The sequence below is a fragment of the Andrographis paniculata genome, unplaced genomic scaffold (genome assembly GCF_009805555.1).
Source record: "Andrographis paniculata isolate CXL003 unplaced genomic scaffold, ASM980555v1 Contig64END, whole genome shotgun sequence".
NCBI lineage: Eukaryota > Viridiplantae > Streptophyta > Magnoliopsida > Lamiales > Acanthaceae > Andrographis > Andrographis paniculata.
The window spans coordinates 1,934,924-1,950,848 of NW_026137600.1; positions in this window are offsets into that span (position 1 = coordinate 1,934,924).

Sequence of the window (15,925 nt, forward strand, 5' to 3'; positions counted from 1 at the left end):
CAGGATAATTATGACATTGTTTTATATGGTTAAATTTATATACAAAGTATAATATATTTATATTCCCTCCGTCCCACATACAATATCCATGTTGTCGTTTCTGTCCGTCCCACATATCATGTCACTTTCATTTTTTGGAAAATGATTACACACTTTAATCTCATTTTAAATTTTTTAATTTATTTTTTTTAATTTTAATTAAACTAATTAGTTATCTTAATTTTAATTTATAATTATTTATATTATAGGATAATTATTTTCACTAATATATTCTTAATTATCTACTAATTACACTCCTCTTAAAATACCGTGTTTACAATGTAGCAGACATAGTATCTGTGACGGAGAGAGTATTAAAACTTTACTTACATATAATTTTATTATTTTTATTTAATAAATACTCAATTTGCTATCACTTTTTTATGTACCTTACTTTTTTAATTAATATTTTAACAATTTTTCTATAATATTTACACTTTATTTGTATTTATTCTATTTTTAAATTTAAAAACTATTTTCTTCTATCATCAAATTTATTTTCATTTTTTTTTTTTGTTTGTTCTCTAAATTTACTTTGTTATTAATTTTGACAAAATTAAAATGTCAAAATTTAACTATTATCTTCCTTCAACTTTTATTCCCTTCAACCTTTATTTACAATAAATATTACTATCATTAGTATATTTATAAGTAATTTTAATTATTTTATACTGGCATGGATGTTGCTCACTTGACCAGAATCAGCATATCCTATAACAGAGTATAAGATATCATATGCTGAGTTATCTAACATATGTTTATTCCCTTCAATCTTTATTTACAATAATATACTTCCTCCGTCATGCAAATGTTTATTCCCTTCAATCAATATTATTTACAATAATATAATAAAAGTAAGTAATAATTGTTATTTTTTTCTTTTATAGTTAAAAAATACAAAAGTGTAATAATTTTTTTACTTAAAAATGAAACGAGAATATTTTTTTATGACAACTCTGAAAAGAAATGAGCATAAATTTGAATGAAGGAGGGAGTAATATATATTGCATTATAACCAATGTATATTTATACATATTTCAGTATAATTATAATGCAATATACATTATATATTATAACTCAGCATATGCTATTTTATAACACAACATACGATGAGATATGTATAAATATACGCTGGTGATACTGATTCGATTAAATCAACACGGTATTGACTTCATTGAATCAACACATAATTTGCAACTATTTTATAAATTTTAATAAAATATTCATATTACTTAATTTGATCTAGATAAAAAGAACTAAAATTGTAGGGACAAAAAAAAATTCTATTTTTTTTAATGTCTATGGACACTGCTCATCGTGCCCAACTTTCTCCCTCTAAATATATATATATATATATATATAATAGTGGAGGAAAGATACGATATATAATGATCAATATATGAAATAATCATCTTATCTATGGCAATCCATTCTCTGCAATTCATTAATTAAGGGTAGAAGACGATCGATCCGATCCCTCGAATCGCCATGGCTGAAAAGCTTCATTGAGATTAATTAATTGATGAAAGGGCAGGTGGAGAAGAATAAGGTTATCATTCTTCTCGATAATTAAATTAATTAATTAATTAATTATGTTCTACATGATCTGTTGTATGGATATTTTGCAAAAAAAAAATAAAGTTAGGGTTTTGTGCTTCTATATAAATTTAAGATAAAATTGTCCATAACTCCCTTATGGTTTCGAAACTCAATGTAAATTCCTCCTCTATTTTAAAAATTGCATGACGTTCCCTTATACTTTAAAAAATGTTGCATGAAACCACTTTGTGGTTTCGAAACTCAGCATAAATCCTCATTTTACTTTAAAAAATTGCATGATGCTCACTTATACTTTAAAAAATATTGCCATGCAAAACATATAGATAGGAAATCATCTTCTTATCACACGAGGAAAGTTTCATGGTGGTGGGGTTTTATGCAACGTTTTTTAAAGTATAAGAGGGTACCATATAATTTTTAAAGTACATGAAAATTTTGAGCTGAATTTTAAAATCATATGGGAATTATAAGCAATTTTATCTAAATTTAATGTTGGAATGGTGCACGTACGCACGCGGGACAAGACAAGACAAGACAGGATAGGGCATTGTAAGAAAAAAGAAAAAAAAAACAAACAGAAAGTGCAAGTGGATGAAACCGGAGTAGAGGAAAGTGGAGGTGGACGATGGATAACAGCGTTGACATTATGGAACTAAAAGGTAAGAAGAATCTCTTTTCTTTTTTTTTCTTTCTTTTTTTTTTCATCATCATTATTATTATTATTATTATTATTATTATCACTTGTTAGTGCTTTATTAACAAATCAAAAACTAGATGCAACTAGATGAGTGTATTTTGATTTTGTGTAGGTTTAATTAAGGTTAAGGTTGGCCCAAATTATAGTTTTGTTTTAGGCCTATTGAAAATTAAGCCTTGATATGTGGCTTGACCCGGTAGCCCATATTTGATCCACTATGAGCTAATATTTTATTTTTTTATTTTTTATTGAGTATTGATTTTTTATAAGAGAAAAAAATGTAAATCATACTCCCTCGGTTTCAAAATAATAGAGACATTTGAAATTAGCACAAGAATTAAAGAATAATAGTATTATATTGACACGAGTATAAAAAGTGTTTTTAAAATACCAAAATACTCCTATTTTATATAATTATTGTAAAAAAGTGAGAAAATAGTTATCGACAATGAAAATGAGACTATTATTTTGGGACGGACGAAAATGACAAAATGAGACTATTGTTTTGAAACGGAAGGAGTTTTTTTCATCTCATTTCAAAATATTATTTTGAAATTTTATACTCTCTTTATCCACCTTGTTTAGTTACACTTCTTTTATAATTTATAAATGAAGTGTAACTAAATATATTGCAAATGAAGTGTAACTAAATATGGTGGACAATGGAGAGTAATAGATTAAGAAATAATACTATTTTATTTGTTAGTGAAAGTTTCTAAGATGTTAATATTTTTGTCATCTGACTATGTATAAAGTAATTTTATATTATGTGTAATGATATATTTTAAATTTAAGTAAAAATTAACGATATTCTTTTAATATTATGATTACTTTTATTAAAAAAGAAAATAGATATATCTGAATATTAGAAAAATATCGTTAATTTTTTCTAATGTATATATGTTTCCCATAAATATATTTTTTCAAAAAAAATATATTACACATTGTTATTATTTTTATATTATTTACACAATTTTCTATATATCACCTAGAAAAATATTTCTTCAAACAATTTCACTAAACAAACACACTCCTAATATATACACGCGACCACACAGTATTCATTCTATCAATTTATAAAAAAGTCAACAATTTAACACAAATTAGTTATATTAACAAAAGATACAAACTCTCTCGCAAATTTGGGACGGAGGGAGTATGATATTCACTTAAATATTTTATTTCTATTTTTTAATAAACAAATATATTATATGCATATTTATAATTTTTTATTTTTAAAAATTAATTTATGCTATTAATCACAAATAAATATTTTTTATATTATATAAAAAATTAATTTTTATAAAATAATATCTATATTATATATGTCTTATTGAAAAATTTATATATTTATAAATCAAATAGTAATTAAAATATTGGTTTTTAAGTTTGGTGGGTGGGTTTTCATTTGATTGATTTTGTGAAAAATTACTTCAGATTTAATATTAAAATATTATTCAATGAGATGTTTGTGATTTTGTTTTTTTTTCAAGAACAACGAATTCAAATACTTTCTCCGTTTCATAACAAAGTATTCATTTTTTCATTTTAGTCCGTTCTATAATAAAGTATCAATTTTCTTTTTTAATAACTGTACTATCTACCTAACATTACAAATACCTTTACAACTTACAATATATTATACAAATCCTGAAAATCCGGAACTAACACAGCGTAAGGATGAGACATTACCTTTATATCACACATACTAATAAAGTAATATTAATTATTTCTATTTTATTCCTACTATATCATAATATAATACTAATATTTCTAAACAATAAATGGATATTTCTTTATGAGACGGAATAAATAATAAAATTTAGAAAAATTTGGCAAAATAAACACATCTGGAGAGACACCATGTTTGGCAAATCTCAACAAATATATTATATATATATAGGTCGTCATAAAAAAAAATGAAAAAAAAATAAATATATATATATATATATATATATATATAGAGAGAGGTCCTCAAATCAACTCGATCATAATCTTGTTTGGCCAATAAATAAAAAAAAAGCCCTTTCTTGAAGGACACCATGTGAAATTCCTCGATCACTGGAAGATCCCTCTTATGAATTTGACCAACACAATATATATATATATATTTATATAATTAGTATTATTTTTCTTTTTAATATTAAGAAATATAAAAATATTTATGGCTGTATTTGTTCACATGTTTCAAAATAAGTATGTGTAAAAAAAGACGTGGGATCTCATCAGTTGCAATGATATGAATAGATAAAATAAATACTCTCTCTCTCTCTCTCTCTCTCTCTCTCTCTCTCTCTCTCTCTCTCTTTCTCTCTCTCTCTCTCTCTCTCTCTCTCTCTCTCTCTCTCTCTCTCTCGTATACAGTGTGTCCGAATTACTGTAAAAACGAGTTTAAGATAAGTATAATAATAAATAATTTAAAATATATTAGTAAAAATAATTATAAATTAAAATTAAGATAATTAATCGGTCTAATTAAAATTAAAAATATTGCAAATTAAAAAATTTAAAATGAGATTAAAATGTGTAATCATTTTTTAAAAAAATAAAAATGACATAAAACATAGAATGGACAAAAATACCAATGTGAACACAGTAAGTCCGAAGAAATAGTAAATAGAGATTATAATTTTTTTTACTAAATATAATATGAAAATATTTTTTATAGACATACTAATATGGTAAATGAATATATTTTTAAAAGATAGATAAAAGTACTTCTTTATACATTAAAAAAAAAAATATATCAAGCTAAATATATTTTCTTTATTTTTTAAATTACACTGAAAAATTATTTTATTTTAAAAATATTATATTAATATTTATTTATATTATGGGGTGTTTGGAAAATAGCTTTTTGAAGAGCTTTTAGCTTATTGAACAATTTTTAGTTGTTTGACCAGTTAAAAAACTAATTTAGGTGTTTGGTAAATTAGCTTTTTGGAATAGCTTTTTGGACTCAAAAAGCTAATTTCTGAAAAGCTAACTTACCCAGCGTTTTGAAATAGCTTTTTCTGTAAAAATTTTTTTTTTATTCCTTATATGCCCTTAAAAATTTATTATGCATTTTACACAAATAAATATATTTTGATTATTTATTAATTATACTAGAATATTTTATTATATTATAGTTTTACTTTTATAAATTTAAAATAATTAATTTTTATACTCCCTCCGTCCCATAACAAAGTATCCATTTTTCCATTTTAGTCCGTCTCATAACAAAGTATTCATTTCCTTTTTTAGTAACTATACTATCTACCTAACATTACAAATACCCTTACAACTTACAATATATTATACAAATGTACGATATATTATACAAATGCAATTACCTTTATATCACACATACTAATAAGGTTATTTTAGTCATTTTTACTTTATTCCTACTATATCTCAATATAATACTAATATTTCTAAAACTACGTGCAAAAAAGCAAATGAATATTTAATTTGGGGACGAAGGAAGTATAAAAATTATTTTAATTGTAAAATATATAAATTTATTAAAATCAATATAAAATAGAAAATATAAACATTAATAATTTACTTTTATATTAAAATTACATTATATAAATTTTATACTAAAAATAAATTAAATTTATTGAAAATTATAAATATAATGAACTAATCAATAACTAACATAATAAATATATACACAAAAAATTTATTATTTATATTTTACATCATTTTCAATAGAAAAAATTATTTATATATTTTAATAAAAATATATTATTTTTTAAATCTAACTGTAATAAAAATAAATACTTTTATAACACTTTTATAATTTTCAATAACTAATAACAAAAAATTTAAAACATTCTAAACTCAAAAGAAAATAATTGAATATATTAGAAACAAAAATAAAATAAAAATGTCTTCAATTGTCATTTTACGTATAAACAGCTAATATCAAACAGTTGTTTTATCAAACATTTTAATACAAATAGCTTATCGAATCAGCTAGTCAAACCAGCTAATTGAATCAGCTAACAACTATCAGCTAATTAAATAAACTAACAACTAATAACTATCAGCTAATTGTCAAACACGTCCTATATTAAATAATATAAAATTGAATTTGAAACTAATTTTTAATATAAAATAAAAAGTAGAAAAGATTATTTAATTTGATATTTTTTATAATAAAACGAAAAGTTTATAAGAAACGTACAAAAGAATGAGAGTAATCATGATTATTATCTCTGTTCCGTACATAAAAATATATTAGACAGCACATGAAAATATATCATATTTTGTACTGTCAGTTTACATCTATCATTGCATTGTTTTATATTATACTGATATTATGAATTAATTATAATCAATATAATAGTCTTATTCATCAATACATAATTTGTATTTTTTATATGCTATTTTTATTACTCTTTTCGTCTCAGATATCGTGTCTCTTATACTGTAGATACAGTATTTTAGAAGAGGTATAATTAATAGATAATTAAGAATATATTAATGAAAATAATTATCTTATAATATAAATAATTATAAATTAAGATTAATATAACTAATTAGTTTAATTAAAATTAAAAAATTTTAAAATGAGATTAAAGTGTGTAATCATTTTCCAAAAAAGGAAAGTGACATGGTATGTGGGACGGACAGAAACGGCAACGTGGATATGGTATCTGGGACGGAGGGAGTATAAAATAATTTCAATGAAAATATATTAAGAGAAAATTAATTAAAAATTATACTCATTCCATCCGCCTCTAAGGTCAGATTTACCTTTTGCGTCATTGTATTTAACATTAAAAATATCTTTATATTTCTATAATTTTTTTGTACAAATATTATTCTATTAGTATTATAAGACACTAATGAAAGTATTTTTGTAATTTTTTCTTAATTTGTACTATGTTTTGATATAATAATTAATATTTAAAGATAAACATACAAAAAATAAATAAGACCTTAGAGTCGAACGGAGGTAATATATTTGCATAAGTATTATTTAATCAAATCCAGGTTAAACACTTTGATACACACAATTTTGATAATAAGACCTTTTGTTGTTGTTGTTAATACAAGGCACGCACGCACAAATTTGTTAGAACTATTTGGGTTTGAATTGTTATGTCTCTTGAGATTAGGGTTTGTTTGTCTGGGGGTTTCGATTTTGAGTTGAGATTTGAATAGTAAAAATTTTGAATTTGAATAATTGTATAATGTGATATAAATAGGTGTTGACGTGATGTTTTGAATGTAAAATTGATTTCTAGTATAATATAAAAAATTAAAAATAGGTGTTTGATTTGATATTTTTTGGGGAAAAAAAATAGAATAAATAGTGTATTTAAAATCAATCCCCCAAACAAACACACTTTAAATTTTTATTTTATTTTTTTTTTTTTTGTAAAAAAAACTCGACTTCAAATCAAAACCAAATATTCTTTTTTTTTTTTTAATTTATTTTCCGCATGGTTTTTCTTTCTATTTTAACTGGTTACTAGCGTTATCAATTTACAACATTATATTATATATATTTTATTAAATATAATTTGAATAAAAAATTATTTAAAATATTAAATCAAATATTATTTATATAATTTTAAATAATTATTATAATTTAAATTTTTTACTATTCTAAAGTTACCAAAAATAAAACGTAGAACCAAACATTTATTATCTTTTGATGTTTTAGATTTATGAATTTTTGTTGTTACTTATCGGAAAATATGAAAATTTTATGAAAAAGTATTTGATTTGTTTTGTTTCGATTTAAAATTAGTTGTTTGTTTTTAATTTTGATTTAAATAATATTTTAATTTGATATTTTTATAAGAGAAAATAATACTTCCTCGGTCCCGAGTAAAGATATGTATTTATTTTTTGTACGACTTTAAGAAATTAGAGTATTTTAATTATAATGAATGATTAAAAATAGTGTAAATAATATTTTACTTTTACTTTTTTATGTAAAAGTAATAGTTTAATGGTAAATATATAAGAAAATACGGCTACTTGTATTGAATAGTGAGTTCATAATTACTAAAAAAAATATATACATTATTATAAGATGGACAAAAATGACTAAATATATAAATTTACGTAAGATGAAATGAATATCTTTTATAAAAAATCATACAAATTAAATATTATTAATTTATATTTAAAATACAAACGAAAACAAACTCATAATATTGTTTGAAAAAAAGTAACTTTTATTATTTTTTAAATATTTCATAAAAAAATAATTATTCCGATATAAAAAAATATGTTAAAAAAATTTTAGAACAAAAAAAATAATATTTTAATAAGCCTTTTACTCCTTATGTCCCACCAAAAAGTACATATCGTTTCTATTATAGTAAAGTTAACTCATATTAATATCAAAATATCTTTTAATATTAAGTAAAAAGATATAATTACACATATTATTAGATTATACATAAAGCACAACAACAAAAATATTAAAATTTTCTTACAAACATTTATCAACTTATAAAATATTATCTCTATCCAGCAAGAAAGTAAACAATTATTTTTTTATTGATCTTTGAATATGTATTATTATATCAAAACGTAGTACAAATTAAGAGAAAATGAAAAAATAAACTTCTATTAGTCTCTTATAATATAAATACAATGATATTTGTGGAGTAAATTATGTAAATATAAAAATATTTTTAATATTAAATACAATGACCTAAAAATAATTGTATACTTTCTGGTTGGACAGAGGGGTATTACTCCTTTCATTCCACAACAGTTGAAACTTTTTATATTTTACTCTGTCAAGTTTTCATCTTTAGTAAGTTTATCAATTTTAAACACAGTTAATATATTATAAATCAATTAAATTAAATTTCTAATATACACATAAGATTTACTCGAAATTCCTTCAGTTCGACCTCTCTTGGAGAACTGTAAACAAGCCCAACTGAGCCGAGCTTGTCATATTTGAGTTCGACTTGTTAAGGATTCGAGCTCGGCTCGTATTCGTTTGTTAAGAAATATGAGCTAAATTTTTTGTTTAACCTCGACTCGTTTAGTAATTTTCTGTTCGTGATCGGTTCGGCTCGGCACGTTAAGAGAATTTTTTTTATTGTATTTATTTATTATTTTTTAAATTTAAATTCAATTAATAATAATTATATTTTTTATTAATAAATGTAAATTAAAAATAATTAAATATAATATTTATAAAGATATATATACCTATTAAATATAAAAAAATTTTAATTTAAAATTTTAATAAATATGGCACGAACGTTCGCGAACAAGCTCCGGCTCGTTCATGAACATAACGAGCCGAAATTTATATTCGTGTTTGGCTGGTTTATCTTAAAGAACGAGCTCTTAACGAGCCGAACTTAGTCTTCGCGAACTGTTTTTTTTTTTTTTTTTTTATGATTATACTCTCTCCTCAATAAATAAATATTTTTTTTTCTATGTTAAAAACTCTCTATTTTATATAAATTAGTTTATTTTAATAAAAAATAAATAAATATTTTTTATTTATTTGTATTATATAAAATATTATTTTTTATAAAATGATATACATATTATATATATTTTATTGATATATAATATTTAAACATATTTAAACATATATTCTAAATTTTTTTAATCATATATATTAATTTTTATTATAAAAATATTAACACCGCCATTCACATTAAAAAATTAATAAAATTATTTCATAGCCTATTATCATTAACTTATTAAACTTAATTTTCTAAATATTGTATCACTAGTAAAAATACGGTCAAACTCTTTTAAGATGGAGAGTATTATTTTTTTAACTATTAAAAAACACAAACTGGTATACATGGTTGAGACTAACCAAATATTCTCTTTGGGCTATTTTCAACCAACACACTTCATTTATACAATTTTAATTTAAAAATGCAGTTGCTACAATATATTTACTTTAATTTGTAACTCTAATTTTCACTCCAAATAGAATATTCTTCAAACATTTCATTTTATATATTATTTAAACAACTTTTTATATTTACAATTTACATTCAACATTATATAATGATTATATTTATAGTATAAATAAATAATTATTTATTATTCATGAAAATAATTTTAAAAGTTAAATACCAAAACAAACATGATATTAAATACGGAAATTTATAAAATGCTAAATTAAAATAAATCTTACATTAAATAAAAAAATTATATATGCGAGTAATTATCTGAATTATTATATTGCTCGATAACTAAGGTAGCTACATTAATACATTTTTAGCCGATGCTAGGAGTTGTTGGTGCCCCCAACCAAATATCTGTAGTATTTTGGACACGAGTGGATGTAGTATTTTGGACACGAGTGGATGATGCCTATAATGTGCAGAAGGAAGAAGAATGAGTTGCACACAATTTTCAATCTATACAGATTTGGATGGTAGGCTACAAAAATAAGTCAAATAATTCTTTTTTTGTACGAAGAAAGTAAAAAAATTGCAGTACAGTGGTAGTGGTGCATCAAAATTCAGTATAGTAAATATCTCTTTAATTTTTATTATTCTAAAACTTCATAAATTTAGTATTCTAACTATAATTTTTTTAATTTTTTTTTTCAAGTGAGAGACTCTAGACGAGTATTTGCGGTAAAAATGACAAGATTTTTAAATTTGATCATGTTTATAATCAATTAAAAGACTTTGAAAAATTTAAAGATCACAACTAATGTGTCTCCTAGAAAGATTTTTCGAAAACATAATGCAACACATGTCTCGTCGTCATCGGAGCACCTAGCTCCCAATTCTCCTGCACTACATCTTCTATTCAATTAGATGATGAAAGTGACGCTAGAAAATTCTCCTTCAAGTTTACGGATAATGGAAACTCCATGGGAATATATACGTAGAGGGGCGGAACTAGCATTACATAAGAGGGGGATATAAAATTTTAAAAATAATATATTTTATATATACATTATATATGTAAGAAGACTAACAGTTTATTTGCTGTCGGACAACGGTATTCTTCGAGTTGTCATATTTTGAAAACACTGCAAAATAGCTTTAGTTTCAACCTTTACAAATATTTCTTTTTCAATATAATATACCAAAGAATTTTTCAAAAAATCATCTCCCATCTTACTTCGCAAATCAGTTTTGATAATCTTCATCGCAGAAAAAGATCTTTCAACGGTAGTTGTTGTAACAGGCAGAACTAAGACCAACTCGATTAGTCGATACACTAACTTCAAAATAGTATGTTATCTTCTTTCAACCATCCTTTTAGAAACATGTTCAATACTTTTAAGATCAGAAAAAAATACAGACTCAACTTTTTTAACAATAGAGATATATTGTTTCAGTTCTGCAGCTAGCATAACCTCATCGTCAAAATCGTCTGGATATAACTTAGCAAGACGAAGTAGTTTATCAATATCAAAATTGGCAAATGAATCTCTAGGATCAAGACATGCAATGCCTAAGAGAAGTTCTGAACTTGTCTCCATAAAACGATTATCCATTTCTTGTGTGATATGATCAACAACCTAATATAATAATAAAATAAACAAATGATTTGTAAATGAAGTAAAATAATCAATATTTCTACTATGAAATTAAAGTAGACAAGTACCTGAAGAAAAATATCCCGATGAAAATAATGAAAATAAGTTTTTGGTTGGCCATCAACTTTTCTTTGAGATCTAACTCGACCAGACATAGGATCTTCCATATTCGGCACAAAAATATCTTTTTTAGAACAAAATTTGAAGACAATTCACATGAATTTCTCCCAACTATCCTCGTCCCGAAATTCCTTCAAATCATCCTTCAATGCTATAATCAAAGATACAACATTACCAATATTATGAGATTTTCGTTGCAAAGCAGCTAATAATGCATTTGTTTTTGCCAATAATGTGAACATCAAATGAGTAATGGAAACAATTTCAAAAGTCAATACTTTTTCAACCAAACCTGCAGCGGAAACTCTACTTTTTTTTTTTTTTCAATCTCATCCTCAATTATAACTTCAAGAACATCTATAATTGCATACCATATATCTAAAATCCGACTGATTGTCTTATAATGAGAACCCCAACGAGTATCACCTGGCCGCGCTAAGCCTGTTTCTTGAGTTTTTCCTTTTCCAATATCAATTACACCAGAGTCTATGTATTGTACAAGATCATCATGATACTTTTGACAAAGAACATCTCTACTTTTACGTGAAGCTCCAACAAGATTCACAATCATAATTAAATGATCGAAAAAGTTACTCACCAATGCATGATCCTTGAAGTTGTCACAATTACTAACTGAAGTCGATGAGAAAAAAAATGAACATAATGTGCTTGACAGTTTTCATTTAAAATAAGCATTTTCAAACCATTAAACTCACCACGCATTTTAGAAGCTCCGTCGTAACCTTGACCTCTAATCTTTGAAAATGATAGGTCATGCTTTGCAAAGAAATCATCAATGGATTCTTTTAAAGATTTTGAAGAGGTATCCTTAACATGCACATCTCCAAGAAATCGCTCAATCACGTCTCTCTTGTTCACAAATCTCTAGACATTTGTTCTTTTACCGAGTTGTCTCGAGCTTCATCAATCAAAAGAGAAAATTACTTGTCTCCAATCTCGTTTAAAATAATATTTCTCACCTCTATTGCACAAGTATTGATGATTTATTTTTGAATTATAGGAGTTGTCAATTGATTATTTCCCGGAGCATTTGAATTCATTACTTTATTTACTTCTTCATTCCAATCACAATATCATTTCAAAAGTGCAAGAAAGTTACCTCTATGCATTGACTTCTGTGACTCGTCATGCCCACGGAAAGCCAAACTTTGTTATAAAATAAATCTGACTGCATCCACAACTGTTATTAACCGAATACGGTAATAAACTTCTACCTCCTAGCTTTTTTATATAATCAATATTATGTCGCTGATCTTGAAATGACGAACACTGAATCTTAGCATAACGATGTGCACTTGTTGAAGGACCTTCATTTTCCTTTAATTTTTCTAAGGTTTTTTTTTCAATTTCTAAAACCAACTTCTGTAAAATGATATCTCCACCATGCTTGTGGCCTTTATTGAACAAATATCATACAAAAAAAAAAAAATGCAACATCTTTTTGTGCACTATATTCAAGCCATTCAAATTGATCAAACCATGTTGGCTGAAAATTTCTCATAATCTTACCAATGAAGTCTTCGGAAAATCATGATCATGCGGTTGACAAGGCCCTTTAGCCAAATATCGTCTTCTTAATTCATCTATAGCATCAATATGATAGCTATCAATCGGTTTACGTAATCCTGGATCACCAACAATGTCGTTCTCCGATAATTCTATTTGTACTCGATTTGTTTTAACACTTTTTCTATTATCAATACTAATTTGACTAGCAATCATATTACTTGGTGGGTGCAAAGATGGACATGAAGCAGACCTGTTTTATTTGATAATAAATTTATCCATAACTATACACCTAAAAAATAATTAAACAAATAAATCAAATATTAATTATCTAACATAATTTTTTTAAATAAATATTCTATTTACTCACCGAAAATCAAAATTTAACAAAAAATATTATGATTTTTATTATGACACAATTTCTGAGTAAATTGCAAAAAATATCCCACACTTATACCTTATTATCAATTTTGTCATGTATTTATCTCTCTGGCAAAATATATTTCACATGTTTACAAAATTCGTTATTTATGTCCTTTTCTCGCGTGTGAAATTCACACCACGCGCCCTTACGCGCAATCACACGCGGTCAAATGATAGAAATAGCGACTTTTGAAAACATGTGGGATATATTTTGCCGGAGAGATAAATACAGACAAAAGTGATAATGAGGTATAGTGTGGGATATTTTTTGCAATTTTTCACATAAAAAAAAATTCAAATTAAATTATTAATCAAACACACTGTAAATATAAAAAAAAAAAAGAACAATACCGGTTCTTGCTAGTTGGTTCCACCCGATCATATTTGAGTCCAACACCAAAAAAAAGATGGAAAAGAAAAAAGATTTCGAAGAATAAAAAAAAATGAGAGAAAATTAAAGAAAAAGAAAAGAATAAGAAATAAAAAAGATTTAAATTTGGGTGCAACAGAGGCATAGACTAATTTTGAAGTTTAGGTTAAATTTAATTTGATTTTTAATACAATGTATAGTATTATTAATAAAATACTATATATATATATTATATATTAAAAAATAAAGAAAAAAAGCAAAACCAAGGTTATATTATTAGAATAAAATTTAGGTTAAATTATTATGATTAATATATATTAATAAAATAAAATATAATACAGCCCCCATGTCCTATGTTACGTGGCCTCTGTATATGTATTACAGGGATTAAAAAAAAAAGTTTTAAAAAAAAAAGAAGATCGATGAAACCTTGTCTGCTCATGTTGAAATTATAAATAAAAAACAATACATCACAAATTGTTGAAACTATGAATAAAACATATGAACACATGAACAAACACAATAAGCTTAAAACAAAAATTAGAATATAAAATGCTTAAATGTGAGGATAAAATTCTGGCAATAAATCTTAATATTGTTCCAAATACGAATCTTTGTATGATATATTACAATCAACAACAAGAGATTATAAAGAAAAAAATAACACAATATCAACATAATTCAACTATTCCGTCGTCACATTTTTTCGATTGTATTGGTGAAAGGTCCATACTAAATATTGTGTGTGTAAGCATTGAAAATAAATACCTAAACTCAATTAAATAACATATATTTTTGGAGAAAATAAAATTCCAATAATATATATGTGATATTTAATTATGGATATATATTAATTTTTATACAATAAATATCAATTATTAATGCAAAATCTTCTTAAAATGAAAGATATCGTATAAACGAATTAATTTCGTCAATAAAAAGAACTATAATTAATATATTCAGATAAAGGAAATTATATAAAGATCTTGACGAGAAAAGAAAGTGTACAATAAAGTCCTTGCAAGAGTGAAAAACAATATCTGACGAAAAAGGAAATTTCATAAAGTCTTCCTATCGGCCAATGAAAATGCAGTCACGTGGAATCACCCGGAAAGGAAACCGAGTCTACTCCTCCCCTATAAATAGGGGTCATGGCCAAACCATTGGACAAACCGAATTTAGATCGAGTATTTAAGCAAATGAGTAAGTTTATAGACTATCTCTGTAATGTTCTCATATTCTTTGTGTCATTCAAAGTGTTCTTCGTCGAAAATTCACTGATTTGGACAAATAATCCATTATTGGTCGACAAAATCGATGAAATTAACATTTTTCGTCATATGTCCAAGTTAAATGAAAAATCAAAGCTCTAAAAGCCGTTGAAGAATCCATCAAAGCAAGGAAAAACCTCCAAAGTTCATTTCAACGCTTCAAGGCGTTCTTCGTATTTTTCACCAAATCATCAAATCTGGCCATCTTCGATCCAAAATAATATCTTACTTTTCAATTATATTTTATTATATAGCCTATAAATAGGAAAAAAATAATATATAAATATATTTTACAAAATAAAATAGGTTTTTCGGGTTGGCTCCAAACCCGGTGGGTTCAAGACGGGGCGGGTTTTAGGATTGGGCCGAGCCGGGACGGGGCAAGTTCTAGAGCCTACAAAACCCGTCTTCAACCTGCT